This window comes from Camelus bactrianus, chromosome 14 (assembly GCF_048773025.1).
Source record: "Camelus bactrianus isolate YW-2024 breed Bactrian camel chromosome 14, ASM4877302v1, whole genome shotgun sequence".
Classification (NCBI taxonomy): Eukaryota; Metazoa; Chordata; class Mammalia; order Artiodactyla; family Camelidae; genus Camelus; species Camelus bactrianus.
The window spans coordinates 19309790-19325338 of NC_133552.1; the positions used below are offsets into that span (position 1 = coordinate 19309790).

At 44.6% G+C, this 15549-nt stretch overlaps 1 protein-coding gene across 7 annotated transcripts in view; it reads left to right on the plus strand.

Moving 5' to 3' along the window:
- Positions 1-15549, plus strand: part of ENOX1 (ecto-NOX disulfide-thiol exchanger 1) — a 512379-nt gene that overhangs the window by 100273 nt on the left and 396557 nt on the right. For all 7 annotated transcript variants that reach the window (XM_074378219.1, XM_074378216.1, XM_074378220.1 and 4 more), the window contains one exon: positions 3720-3785. The gene's annotated coding sequence lies outside the window, so the exon portion shown is untranslated. The remainder of the gene's footprint in view (positions 1-3719; positions 3786-15549) is intronic.

The window sequence follows — 15549 nt, forward strand, 5'->3', positions numbered from 1 at the left end:
TTGTGAATTTTTGAACGTGAAGAAGTGAACGCCTACTCCGGGAACACTGATTATATGTAATAAATTACGTTTAAGACATTTTTAAGAGCAAGCGATAACCAGTTGCACCACCAGCTAGGCCAGCTCTGCTCTCACTCTTCGTTGGTTGATTGGAGTGACTTGCATCACTGTTTGGGGAGCTGCTAACCGGGTCCCTGAGCTCCCACGGGAGTCGAGAGGGGTGGGACCTCTCGGGGTTCTGAGTAGGCGTAGCTCCACCCATCACATCTCCTCGCTGCCCACCCCCACCCCAGCGTTTTCCAAGCTGGGGTTACAATCCGTTTCCTGGTCTTCAGAGTGAATCCATTCTGGAGCCTTCTTGGCTTGCCCCGGAAATCTTGGGGAGCCATGGTCAGGTCGTCACTTCCTAGTGTGACTCACAAAGTTTGAAGAAGAGGAATGCTGTGATGAGACCATCAGTAATGCCAGGGTGTGAACAAAACATCATGGAAACCAACGGAGGGACTGACTAATTTATCCCAGACTGCTGTGCTCTTTTCGAGAACTTTGGTCTGTTCTCGAGAGATTTTCTATTCGCTCATTTGCTATTGGAAAGTTAGCTGTCACATCTGACCACTCCGTGTCCCTACCCGGCCACCCCCTCTTCCCTTTCTACTCCTTGGAGATGAGTGACTTCCAAAACCCCGCGTTGACCTTATGATTAGGTGGCAATGCTGAAAGCTGGGGGAGATTTTCCATGTGCCGTAGTCTTTTCCTCCAGCTACTTGATTCTGTTGTGACTTAGGCTTATGTTGATGGATCAGTTGATTCTTTGATTAGTTAACTCATTCGTTCCTCACATGTTTGGGGAGCATCTCCTGTATTTCAGGGGCACACGCTACCTCTAGGCACCATAAAGGGTGAGCAAACCAGACCTGTCTGCGGAGTTTTGCTGATGGTTCGCAGGGGTTGAAAATAAGAGTGAAACACCTAACGAAAACCCAATTGCTTCTTTGTAATTCAAAGAGCATGTATCAGATTGCCCTTCCGCAGCCGCCTCTGCAGAGTTCTCCGTGAGTGCATTTCACGGGGGAAGTGGTTCCAGGCATTTTCTATATTACAATAATCTTCATCTACTTGCTAGGTTTCCTGATGGGGCGTTATATGAACCTCTTTGTGTGCTGTGTTGTGCCTTTATCAGGAAGCACTCTGCTAACTCCTGCTGTATTGTCACCAGTAATCAGGCGCATGTCAGTCATCTTGGGAGGGTTTGGGGGATGGGCACAAGAGGGGCAAGATTAACACTAAGGAGAGAGCTGAATTCATGGTAGGGTGGTGGGAGCGTCCCTACAGAAAACCAGAGACAGAATGAAGCCCTTTTGCCTAGATTACTTTACACCTCTGTACCTTTTGAGTACACCAGCTGAACATCCCAGAATTGTCCTACATTTTTAAAAAACTGCTGAGAAAATGCTAGCTTACTATATTTTTTAAATTTTCTTTTTTCTTTTTTCCTTCTCAACTGTTGACCTGGCAGCAGGTCGAGAGAATCTTGGGAACTCCAAATGTGACAGTGGATCAGCGGAGGGGTCCAGCAATTGTCCTGTCACTTCTCACCTCTGGGCCGGGGAGGACTGGCTACACACGGATCACAGAGATTCGACTTGAGGAAAGGAGAGAGCAAAGAAGAGGGGAAAGATGTGTGGGAGTTTTAGTGAAGAAAAGGGAAAAGAGATAGAACAAGGGAAAAAAGGTAGAAAGATGCTCTGTTACCCTCGCTTCTCTTCCTCATTACAGGAACGGGTGAGAAACAGGCAGGCTGAGAGGGAGAAGAAGGGAGTTGAATCAGAGATGGGAGGGCGCTTGGAGGTGGTGAGGGAGAAGGAGAATGAGTCAGAGAAATCACAGGAGGAAGTGAGGGGGAAGGAGGCAGGGCAGGGTCTATTTAAATTCGGGGAGAGGAGACAGGCAGAGGCAGTGGATGACACACTGTGGTCTCACCGAGAGCCTTCCGTTGCTCCCAGCGGCGCACCTGCCAAATGGCCAGTGTCCCTCACTGAAGACAGTTTGCTGACTTTTGTGATAACTTTAATGCGATTCCCTTTATGTCCCCCGTATCGCTGGTTGAGGTTTCATTGACACTCTTGTGTGATCAGCCAGCAGCTGTGGAGGCACGGTTCTGTTGTCCCTGCCCCCTTGCAGTATTCAGCAGACTTCTGAGTCAGAGCTCCATGCATTTGATGTTTGCCATTCCTCCTTGTCTACAGGTAGGAGAGTTGAAAGGAGAAAAAATGTTCCCCAGGGCTGCCACAGTTACAGCTCGTGCATACAAATATTCAAAGCAGTTGGGAGGGGGGGAAACTATAAAATCACTATCCAACATTTTTTCTAAGCAAAGTAGTTGACTCCTTCATTGCTGGTCCGAACGCTCGCCCTAATCCAGCTTCTCACTCACTGGCCCTGTAGGTGGGCTGCTTCTTGAAAAATCTTTCCTCTTCTCTGTTGAAAGCTCAGCTCAGGAAGCCTCCACAGAGCTCTAGGTCTGGGGCAGGTGCTTTCTGAGTGCGCAACCGTGCCCCCTCTGCACCCTTCCTCCCCTCCTGCGCTGACCCTTCCCTGCGAGAGCTCCCATTCCTGCTTTAATTTCCGTCCTGCCACTGCACTTGGGACTCTTTGCCCAGTGTGGGTTATTATGGATTGCGGAGTAGATAGATGTCCACTCTCCGGTTACGGAATGAATGAATGGCCTACGGTGCTGGTCTTTTGAGTGTAAAACAAAGTTCTTCTAGAATCAGCTATGATTTTCGATGTCAGTTTTCAACTAGCCTGCATACTCTGGAAGAGAAGAGTTGACGTGGCCAGCCAGTAAGGGGTTTCTGGAGAGTTTAGTAGGTCCCCAGATTCATTCTACTGTAATAAAAGGATTGTGATTCTGTTAACCCCTGGCCACCAGCAGATGATCTTGAAGTTTCAGGCAACCTATTTCTTGTGATTCCAAGTGATTTCAGGTCAAGTGCATCAGGCACTTCAAAACCATGCTTCTCCGACCTGAATGAGCATAGGAATCACCCGAGGATCGTGTTCTGTTTCAGGAGATCTCAGCCTTTCAGGCTCCCTGGCGGTACTGACTTTGCTGGTCTGTGGACCCAACTTGCGTTGCGAGATTTCAAAATACTTGCTAATGAACAAAGCTGAGACTTCTTCTGTGAAAACCTCTAGATGCATTTTTATAGTTTACGGTACAACAGATTTCCTGAGAGGAAACTTACAAGTGCCTAACTCTTATTTCAGGTGGGCCATGCACCGGAAGTCTTTCCCACACTTCAGCAGAGTAACCCTATAGTGGTCAGCACCTCACATTGCTTCTGAATGATACTCCGGGTCGTCCTGCCCTTCCTTAATATACAGCTTTATTACTTAGGCTTTTCTAGGTTTGGGAGGCCCTGGCCCTGGCTCTTGTCCAGGTCTGGTGACTTTAGCAATAGGGACTACTTTTAAAGCAGAAATATTCTTTGGAAGATTGATAGTTCAAGGGTTGTATTTATGACGAGACCTTCACATTCATTGATTATGACTATGCAGAGACCTTCTCCAAGGACAGGCAGTTAGAATGGCTGGAAATAGGAAAGGGCAACTTCCAGCTTGAAATTTGTAAGTGAAACCTCGCATCTGCTTACATATGTTCAGACGACTCTGAGTTTGATGAAATTCTCTCTAACAAGGTGGCCTTTATCTTACAGGTCCTTCGCAGCCAGCATGATACCATCTTTTTAACCCTTGGAGGAGAGAGGGCTCACCATGCTCAGGTAAAGGGATGGCGGGTATAGCAAGGGACAAGCACGACTAACGGCAGGTCACTTGTCACCGTGTGAGAAGTGACGCAGCTTAACTGTACAGTCGACGTCATTCTCGTGTATGCATTTTGCTCACTTATAACCGGGGTGCAGATGGCCAGTCATAGTGGTCTCAGTAAACTAACAGGCATCTAGGGAGCATCTACAGAGTACCTACTATGGGGTGGACACCCAGTGAGGAAGCAGGACTGGTCACCTGAAATCTCTTTCCATCTTCTGCAGAATTAACATAGAATTATTGCTGTTGTTCATCGTTACTACGTTATCAGAAGACGATCTTTTCAACATTTATGTAAATAGGTGACTGAAGACTCTTTTAATTAAAGTCTTATTTCTGCCCCCTTATCTGAAGTTGCCCTTCTAAAGATTCTTTGCATTTTCCTTTTAAATAAATGCATGTCCCACAACTTTGATTTGCCCGAATAGGTCACCAAGATTAATTTTTCCATTAACCTTTATTGCTTCTGTTTCTTTCTGATCGTCCTTTTAGAGGATTAAACGGTCCCCTTTGGGTCAGCCTCTGTATGGGATACAAACCATCATTTTGTTTGATGGGCTTTATGGAACTGACATGGACGGTGGTGGTCTGTGGTCCAGTGACTGGACCTGGCCCCCCTGACTGAGTCAAACCATCTGTAGACAGACACCCACGAGGAGTTCCACTGGGTTTGGCAGTTTTGTCATTGACTTTGCTTCTTTTGGGACCCAGTCTGTGTTAGTTTTCTCTGGCAGTTGTAATAAAGTAGCACAAAATGGGGGACTTAAACCACAGACACTTATCTCACAGTTTTGGAGGCTAGAATCAAAATCAAGGCGTCAGCAGGGCTGGCTCCTTCTGAGAGCTGTGAGGGAGAATATGGTCCACGCCTTTCTCCTGGCTTCTGGTAGCCTCAGGTGTCCCTTGGTCCATGGATGGCCATCTTCTTCCTGTCTCTTCTCATTGTCTGTCTCTCTGTTCCAATTTCCCCTTGTTATCTCCACCTGTCACACTGGATTAGAGACCACTTTAATGACTATTGTAATTTGGCCATCTGCATAAACTCTAAACAAGGCCCCATCTACATGTGTGAGAGATTAGGACTTCCATATCTTTTGGGAGTACATAATTCAACCCATTATACTGTCTAAGGGAAGGGGACTTGATTCCTCTTGGTTTGCCCTAAAGAAACCAGTGCGACTCTTGTTGCTTCATAGTGGTTGAATGAGTGAGCGGCAAAGACCATAATGCCCATGGTCAAATTCAATTGGCAGAAGCGAAGTGCAGGGAGCAGAAGTGGGCGGGTATTCTGCTGAGCCTTGTCCTCAGCGAACCCTTACTTTCAGGAGAGTCCAAGTTCAAAGACATCGTAAATGGAATAAAAGTTTTCTTTTAGAAGGAACAGCAAGTAGACTTCTTTCTAAGACATGGCCCTCTGCGAGAGCCAGGCCCGCTTTCTCTGCTGGCGACGCCAGTTTACTTGCCATCTTTATCAGTACATCACCGTTGTCTTTTTAGCTAATTCAATACCATTTAAATCATACTTAGCTAGGCTCTTCTTTCCTTCCAGCTGCATCACTTTGCACTTATTAAATTTAACATCCTGTTTGAGAGCTCTCGCCTATAAATGCTGCCCTGAAACAGATCTCCTGTCATTGTGTCTTCTCTCTTGTCTGTGCTTCCTTGGCTCCGAATTATTAGCAGTGGTCTTTGGCGTGTTTACATTTCAGTTATGAAATATGAAGCGACTGGTCTTAAGGTAGCCCTTAAGTGACCCATTCTTCGGGGATGTTTGTCTAGAAAACCCACATTTCTTGCAAGGGTAGAACTTCCTGGACGTGTCTACTGTGACTTCCAGGGAACGATTACCTTTCTGTCCCCGAAAGGAAGCCTCCCACTGAGAGAAGTCAGAGGCCAGTGGCGGGCTTCCTCCTGGTGATGAAGTAGGCATCTTTAGGGACCCTGCGGATTGACTTCTGCCCCTGGGTTAGGGCTGCAGGCAGTCAGGCCAACCTCTAGATACTGAGTGTGTGGCTCAGGCCCCAGCCTCCCCAAGGCCGCACAGCAGGTGAGCTGGAATAATTTACTTCCAGGCTTCTCAACCCCACAGAAGCTTTCCTGTTCCTGGGGGTGGGGCTGCAGGCTGTCCCATGGCCAAGTGATAGCATTGGTCTGGACAGCACTGGATTTATAAGATGGTGACAGGCAGTAGAAAATGAAAATGAAAATAAAAATTCATTTTAGCATTTTTCACACTGACATTAGTGCCTAAGAATATTGGTAAATCGCATGACAGATATTTATGGGGTGTGTGATGCAGGCAGGCACAGTTCCACCAAACGCCATCGCATAAGGATGTGTAACTTCGTCCTGCTTACGTTTCCTCCACTGCTCTTTTTTCCATTTTATTGAAGTGCTTACTACCCTCTATTAGAAACTGTTCTATAAATTACCCTGTCAATCCCCATGTTTGTTTTGTGAGAATGTCCACAGGAATAAATTAAAAGAAAAACAATTTGTTCTGGTCACACGACGAGCAAATCAGAATGATGCTGGAATAGCTCTTTGACGATTGCATGTAGATTTCAGTGAGCCGTTGCATCTCGGTTATTAAACTGTCCTTAAATAGCTTGCTTATTGCCCTAAAAGTATGCACTGCCGCACTTACAGCATTCTCATACATCTTACTTCAATAACTAGGTTATTTTATGTGTACCTAACACTTCTCTCCTATTAAAGAGGAATAAACCAGAAATAAAACGTCAAGTGCCTTGAAAACTAAAAACTAGTTCATCATTGCTAAATCTTTTCCCCCACTTCCACTTTGTATTCTCCAATTTCATTAACCTGAGATTTCTGAAAATTCAGCTCTAAGAGTTTTGTGGAATTGATGATAATACACATATTCATTGTTAAACTCCGATTTTAAAAAGGAAAATGATTTTTATGTTTTTTTTTTTAGTTAGCAGTTCATGTGGCAGTTTTTTAAAGACATCTGAAATTAGAATGTGTGTTTATGATACATGGGAAACATTGTAATTAAAGCAATTTTTCTTTGAATCAGGAGTCTATCAGACTTTCTTAGAAAATATTTGCACGTGGGTGAGTTAAAATATGAATCTCGGTGTTTGTTCTCTTTGGGTTCTTTTTCTGGCTTTGTCTCCTGATGCTTCCTTTTTTTGTTTCTTTTAAATCTGTAATTTTATATTCAGTGCTTTTAGGCTGATGATATAAAAATTCTGAAGAGGGGCAGCAGGCTGCTGGCAGGGAACTCAGAAGCTGGCCGTTCTCCTCCACCTCCTGCTCCCCCGACGTTTGGTTCCCACTGAGCTCTGTTAAGTTTCCATATGCTTTCATCATCTTACTTCCCTTTGCCCTTTCATATATGAACATCCTTTTCTGGGCTTTTCTTTCCTTTTTTCTTTTGTTGGTTCATATGACCATTCCATTGGTCCATTCATTCATTCCCTCCTTCCCTCATTCATCCATTCATGTGTTGTCCTTGCATGTACTACACATCGCTCTGGGGATAACATCAGGGGCATTCTAATTTAGGTGGGAGATGCTCATGCAAAAAATTATTGCAGTGATGGCGCTCTGTGCTCTGTGCTCCTTCCACACAGGACAGAGGGCTCCTGAGTTGGCTGCGGGGAGTCCAGAAATGCTTTAGAGAGAAGGTGGCACTTGAGTGGAGGCTGGAAGGTGTAGAACATTGCCAGGTGGACAAGCGTGGTGGAGAGAGAACATTCCAGAGGAGACAGGGCCTGGGCAGCTTAGCGGGGAGGTGTGAGGGAGCAGGTGTGCTGTTTGGGTGGATGCTGCTGGAGCATGAAGTGGAAGGGAGAGAGGGTGAGGGGCTGGGTCAGGCTCCGCGGGAGGGCAGGCACTGAATCTCGAAGGTCCCTTTCCCCTTCCAGGTTGCTGAGCCTTCTTTCCGTCTCATATCTACACACTGCAGTTGCCTTCCGTTCATCCCACACGTGTCAAGGAGGCTGACTGGGTTCACAGGCTTGTCTCCTGCCCAACTCCTCCCGGCCTCACTGCTTCTACAGGGAAGTCAGGCCTCCCGCACCTGGCACTTGCAGATCTCAGCCCTTTCTCTCTTTCATGGACTCTCTAAGTCATCTGTCCCAACTAGATTTGCCTGCTTTTCTTCTAAGGCACAGTGTGTTCCTTCCCCCTTCCAGCTTCCATGTTCAGAGTCCTCCCGTCCCACAGGGTCTCACTCACATTCTCCTCCTTTGTGAAACTGCCCTCCGCTCCTAAGAAATTTACCCATTCTGAGCGCCAGGAGAACTTTCAGTGGACTCTGCACATCATGCCTGTCACTTGCCTCTTTTACATCACATGGTAGTTTAGTAACACCCTCAGGAGGGCTGGCAGGTGTTGCGGGGAGGGCCTTCATATGTGTCCTGTTTACTCTGAGAGTGCAGCATCTCGCAAACAGTAGACAGTGCATTGATGTTTGTTAAAAGAAATGGAGGGAAAACAGAGTTCCTTTAATTCATGAGGCTGTCACGGAGGTGGAACAGAGGAGTGGATTAATTGTTCCGTGGAAGAGGCAGTGGTGGATGCAGTATTCAGATGGAACTCTTGCAGAGCGGAGTAATTATCAGCGAGAGGAGAAGGATTACATTAACCGAAAAGCAGGGATGTGCACAGAAAACGGTCCCCTTTGAAGAGTAGTTAAATTGCCCAAAGGCCGAGACATGGGAAGAATAAACCAGCAAAGCCGTGAGGCCGCACGTGGCTGGGCTTGACAGTGAGTGACAAATGGCAGAACAGGTGACAGCACCTATATCGCATTAAGAAGCTCTGCAGCCTTCTGTGGGGCGGCCTCTGGGAGGCTTGATTCAATTTGAGACTTCTCAGTTGCAGATCTGGACACAATCACAAATTCAGAAATGTATTTATGAAAGTCTGTTGCCACTGAGCCCAAAAGACCATAATCCTATTACTTGTGATTTTGAAAAGGGTAAACATGAATAACTGAAAGGAGATATTGATTAAAGAAGTAATATGAACAGGAATAATGGAATTAGAGTAATTGAGGCAATATTGGGCCTAATGGACCCTGTTCTCTCAATGCCTTTCTTCTCTGCGAATTGAGTTGGCCCTTCAAGTTGATTGGACCCTGTGCACAGAAAGAGAACATAATGGGAGAATTAGTATTGCTGTCTATAAAAAAAATCAATCTGTTGTTCTTACAGAACATCAGTCAGCCTGTGAGATCAATTAGCTGGGATCTTTTTCATTCGGCTTCTAAGGTAATGAGACAAAATGATGAGCAAAGACTGTCAGCCTTGCACATAGTAGATACTCAGGAAATGTTTCTCGAATTAAAAACCGAAGGACACCAAGGATTGGGTGTAAAAACAACTTCAGGGGAAGTGCTTTTGTCAGGACTAATTCAGTCCCATCCCTTTTCCTTGACTGACTTTGTGTATAGCTCTGTAGACGGAGAAGGCTCCATTTCATTGATCTCTGAAGTGAGTTCTCTCACGTGTCTACTGCCAGGCTGCCCGGGCCGACTTTGCGTGAACTTGACCTTGACCTTGGATCACTGCGTTATTTAGGGTCTGAACTATTTTCTGTGACTAAGATTTTGGCCCTGTAGCACGCTGGCTGATTACATCTTCTGAAAATTTGCCTTGATGACATCACTCCTTCTTCAGAAAACGTGTGTCCTTTTTGTCTACCAAGTTGTAGGCTCATGGACCTTCGCAGTTCACCCCCGCTCGTGGCTCTGAAGAGCTCCTGCATTTAGACTTCTCCCACGACCCGTCCACACTTGACTCCCACTAGCACCTACCCAGACCCGATGGGGAAGACAGATTTTGTCTGTTCATTGTGTCATCCCATTTTCACAAACAGGCACGATATTCTCCTTGGAATTCTCGTGTTATATCCATCTGAGTCCTCTGCCATGGCAATAGTTCCACTGCTGAAAACTGCGCGTTATCAAAAACCACGTTCTTTATTTCAGTGAGATAGATGGTGTTAGGGACCAGAGAGTTGCAGACCCACAGTAACAGAGTTGTTTTACCAGCAGTTCTTTCTGTGATAATGGAGTTTTCAGTATCTATAGGAAGTGTAACTTCAAAATCTAAGCAGCATTGAGAAAAAATACAACATTTTACTGGATCTCTTTTCACAAGTTTGTAGTGAATTTAACTGGTACTTTTAAAAATGATTTCAACATCTTAATGACCTGCTGTGGTGAAAAACTGAGAATTCAGACTTAAAGCTGCTATATTATAAGCAGAAGAGCTTTTTTTCCCCCTTCTGCTAGCAGCCTTAGTCTGCATTAAGTAAATCTTATTTCTCAATTGATCACTTTGTATCTAATACACATTATGCAGACTCTGCAGAAGAAAGGTCTAACATTTATTCTTCAAAACTATGTTTAAATCCATTTTCCTCCAGTGAGTTCGCCCCTTACCTTTCTACTCTTCTGTCTGGTGCTCTTCCCCTCTGCAGACCTTTTTTTAGGTTAATTATTAATTCAGGGACCTCTTTACTATTTAACCTTTTTTGAGAATTTTTAGAGGCTGTTCTGAAATAAGGACATATTTTTATTTCCCACATTGCCTGGTGCGTTGTTAGGACAGTGTGACATCCTGGTTTACAAAAATACACAATTATTAACTTTAGTTTCACAGAAATCCCCAAATTGCTATTTTCCCTACTTCTTATTCCACCTGAACATTGGGCCTTGTCTGAATGGTTAACTTTTTTTTAAATTGCATAATCCCCACTTCAATATCAATGTGAAAATATTGGTTTCAGGTTAAAGATGAATACATGTTTTAGTTCCTGGCAATTCCCAAAGCAGCATTAAAATGATATTTAAGGGTTTTTTTCCCCCTAAATTTACACACCTATAAAAACAAAGAAATGGGACAACAGCCGTAGCATTTGGGAATCTGGGATACAAGTGGATGAATGATAGCTTCCTGAGCAGAGGAGAAAAGAAGTGGCCTTATTTATACTGACGAACTCTGCAAAAGCTCAGGCATTTTCAGCAACAGGAGCCCCCTGGAAATGAGAGTGAGGATGGGATTACAATTAAGAGTATTAGTTGAACGTTCAGGTCTGCTCCCCAACTTGGGGGTAGCGGCCCCTCTTCCACTCCAGCATAGGAATGGATATTATTATTTTTTTTTTTTCTGTAGAGATGATAAAATAGAAGTTTCTGGATTGAAAAGTAGCAGTAAAACTAGAAGTGGTACTGCATAGTCTTGCAATCAGGGAGACTGCGTAGTTTACCGCATCCCGAGGACCCTGGCTGCCTCCTCCCTGCCCCGCAGCCTGAGGGCAGCCAGGATGATTCCCTACCTGTAGGAGACTCCAGGAGTTTCTGACCTAAAAATAAACATGAGGATCCAGACAACAGGGGTTCCCCCAAAGAACTAGACAATCCTAAAATAAATCCCCTACCCAACACACACATGTAACCTTCCCGTTTACTTTCTAAGGCCTCTCACCCTTAATTATCAGCAGACAGCCCAGGATCATCAGACATTTAAGGAAAGTCTCTGTTATGAGAGACAGAAACTAAAACATGGATGCAGGGAAAAAGCAACTTGGACGCAGCTGAACTTTTGCAGGAAGAAGAAATCTTAAAAAAAGAAATCGTTCCTATCTTCAGAGAAATAAGGCGTGATATTACAACCACGAAACAGAACAGGTTTATAAAGACTGGGAGATAAAGTTAAGGAAATTTCCCAGAATGTGGAGGAAAAAGAGAAAGAACAGAGAGTAATATAGAAAAAAAAAAAAATAAACTTACAAGATCGATCTGCTAGGTTAAATGTCCAAAAATAGTAGCACCAGATTGAGAGAATATAGAAAACAGAGGACAGAAAACGACCAAAGGAATAATTGAAAGACATTTCTCCCAACCAAAGATAAGAGTGTCCTGACTAAAAGATAAAACCAATACTTCATCATTAAACTTGAAAGCACTATGATGTGCTTTGATAAATGATGGGGTAAACCAACAAAAAGAAAGACCCCAGATCCCAGAGATGGGACCACATGAGAGCCAGCTGTGCAGTGGGACTAGTGACCCACCAATCTAAATGGAGTAGGTGGCGGGCTTCAGGAGGGACCTCATCAAGATGATAAAACTTGTAAGACGCCTGATGTGTTCGTACTGAGAGGAGATTGACAAATCTGGGGGAGGCTTTGGGGATAACCTCCTGATAAGTACGTAAGGAAACCAACCCAAGTTAAATGTAACAATGATTAACTCCAGGAAGGACAGAAGTAATGCGGAAAAGGAAATGTAATCAAGGAACATTACATGACTCAGATACTAACAGTGTCTCTGTATCTGTAATGATATAAAAATGGATATTTAGTATAACTGGAATTGTGCTAGAACTCTGAGAGGATAGGGACATGGGACAAGTATACGTGTATAAAAAAAAAATCAAACAAAAGTAACCCTCATCCTCCTCCTTGGGAGGCCAATAGAGGGCACTTAAAATCGAAAAACCAAGAAGTAGTAATATAAGCATGTTGTTTAAATGAGTTCTCAGTTTCGCCTCGTGACACACGTAGAAACAGATACTTAATAACGTCGTGAGCTGGACACGTCCAGTTGGCGACTGTATAGATAAGAAACTTCCAAATAAAATCTTCTCAAATTTTCAAATGAGAAACCTGAGCTTGCTTTTGTGAACATACCTTTTTATCTTGCATATTTGTCTGAAATAGCTCAACATAATTCTTGACCCAGATGTCAGTGATTCTCCTTTTCAAAATCATGTTGGTCACTGTCAGATACTACCCGATAGCGATTAAGAAATAGACAAGCCATTTCACCACTATCCCAAAGTTTGCAACAGTTAAAATTCTATGTTAAAGATTCAGTAACTTTACTCCTTTTCTTTGCTCTATAAATGCAATACTCTGATACTTCTCATTGAAATTTTTTTCTATGATGTAATTAAAACTCACAATGGGACCCTAATTAGTAAAACACATGGTCATTGTCAGAGCAGTCACTCTGTAGGTCGCTGGGATGCTAAGGAAAGCGCATCAGCCCCCAGTGCAAAGAAGTTTCTGAAACCCATAAAGAGAATTTGGGGAGCTGATACTTGTAGCTCTGCCCACCAGGTCCCCATCCCTGACTTTTCTAGAGCCCTGCCTCCAGCCAGATGTACCTGCACACCTGGAATGCAAACTCCTCCCCCAGCGGCAGGGGCCACTTCTCCACAGAGGGCAGTGGTCCTGGCGCAGCAGCCTGTTGACCTGAGTGTCTGTGGACGTTTCATGCTTCTCAGCAGCACAGTGAGGACTGTGCCTTCGGATTCTGGGGAAGCTGATGGCCACCTGTGACCTGTCCAGAGGCACCGGCTGCCCATGGCCCCACCTGGTCCTCTGCGGCTGAGGGATGTCAGTCCCTCATAGCAAATCTGGAACCAGTTCCCAGCACAGCAGTGTGCCGGGACCTCCTGCTGGGGAAGCACTGATTTCCAGATGCAGAGACAGATTCCAAGATTATGACTTAAAGTGTTGAAAGCAGTTAACCTCTGGGCCTAGCGCTACTTAAGGAGAGAGACTGTGTTATGAATACATTGAAATACAAACTAGTTGTTAAGGAATATCTCTCATGTGGTCATGTTAGATCTTCCAGACCTTTTGGAAAGAGCTGCTTTGAACTCCCGTTTCCATGAGATGAGACAGTGAAATGTACACAACTGTAGAATATGGTCTCCTCCTTAAATTCAGAGGCTCTTCAGTTTGTGCATTATCTATGTGCTGTGTTTTACCATCTTGCCTCAAGTATATGGTCAAGGACAATGCATCTGAAGATAGCGAAGTGCATCGTTAACTAGAAGGAAAAAGAGAAGTTGGAATGAACGGAGAATATTGCTTGTTCTTTGAATCTCCAGTTGCTTATTTCCCCACTGTCCCTTTACCATGGTCCCAGGGAAGTTAGTAATAATGTTTTAGGAGAAGAGTTAGGAAGTGGATAGTCAGTCTTTCACTAAATTAGCTGGAAAAGAAGAAACACACTTAAGAATATGTAGCAGAGGACGCCGTCCTTCTGCAGAGGGGACAGAACGCGTGGTCCGTTTGGGACCCTTGGTCCTCAAGGCTAAAATTGGAAACGATGGCGTTTTAATTCGCTGCTGAGTTAATGGGCCTGCTTATTTGTCCTCATTTTTCAGGCCTCTAAAATGTCCTTAAAACCCTCTCAAGGGTTTGATACTTTTAGCCCGAGGTCTCGATGCTTCAATTTTCCCTTTTGTTCTTCAGACACTCTCATTTCCTCTCCCTGTTTCATCTTCTGAGACGTTCAGAATAATGCATGGTACGTACTGAATAATTTGGATGAAGCTTGCGACATGTCTTGATGATGCTAAGCCACTCAGAGTCCTAGGAAATAGTCCCAGCCTGAATTAGCAGGAGATGAATGCAGGTGAACTTTAGAGTCTTAATTTAAAAAAAAAAAAATTTACATTTTTACCAGTGATGATTGAAAACCATTGGCATTCTTTCTGCCCCCATTACTGATTACAGTTGCAAATTGTAATGAATGACTTCTCACTGTTCCATAAGGAGCAGAGTATTATTTTACCCATTTAGTGGCTATTAAATATTTAAAAAAACAATTTGCCAAAAATATATCCATAGCTGTATGTAACATGTGCATAAATCACAGTGGGAAATGCATTTCGATGCGCATGCCTAATAATGCTTGCGTAGATCAGCTTCTGTGTTTGAGAATATTTGCCAAGAGGAAAGGTTAACTTCACAGGAGGTTTCTGTTTTGAGACTTTGTTATGAGAATGGAACCAATAGGGGTGATTTCAGACAGAGTCAAGAGTTACTACTTAGGGAGTTAATAGCATTTTGCCCAGGGGTTTCCTGGATGTGAGTACAGACCTTATGATCTGAATCAGGAATGGTGGGAAACCAAGGCGAGTTAGTTATTCCGGGTGTGGGATGGAGGAAGCCCATCGGCTCTTGAGTTTTCTTCGTGAGGGATGAGCAGGGTTTATTTTTTCCTGTTCAGGGGTATCTGTTCTGAGTGGAGATCCAAAGGAGAGCAGGGACATGTTAGGGGAGGAGTAATGAAAGAGAAGGATTTGTCCCCCTGTTTGGAGAGCAGAAAGGGTGCTGCAGACAAGGGAGGATGGGGGGAGTGCTGGGCGGCGGAGGCGGGGGCACAACTAGGAAGGAAGGGAGTCGGCTGGTGGACTTGAGGTCCGGGGTGGAAACTTAGTTTCAGAAGAACCAGTTGGAACACTTGGCAACACATGACATGGTCTAAATGACATCTGGGGGAGATGATTCTTGCTGTGGGCTATAAAATAACTCAGAAGAAGAGGAAGAAGGAAGGCACTGATGAGAAGGACTGCGGCTGAGGAAGGGAGAGGGAGGAGGGACTGGACTTGGTGCCAGGATTGCTAGAGAAGATGAGGGGAGGTTACCGGTAACTCCCAGTCGAGGCTGGAGGGCTGCCTTGAAGAATTCCTCCCATTCCTAGCCGTCCAAAAAAAGGGGGGAGGGATATCTAGAAGATTATACAGCAGATGTGCAAATGCCTTCTGGAAAAGGTCAGTTCTCTCCCCAGCTTACCAATCATGGAACAGTGGATCAGTTTGCAGAAGGTATAAATCTGTTCAGTCGATCAGTTCTTGTTGGGACGTGCTACGACCCTTCCCCTCATGCCTCCCACTCCCAGGACATCCTACAGTTGGCAGGAGATAAAGGGGATGT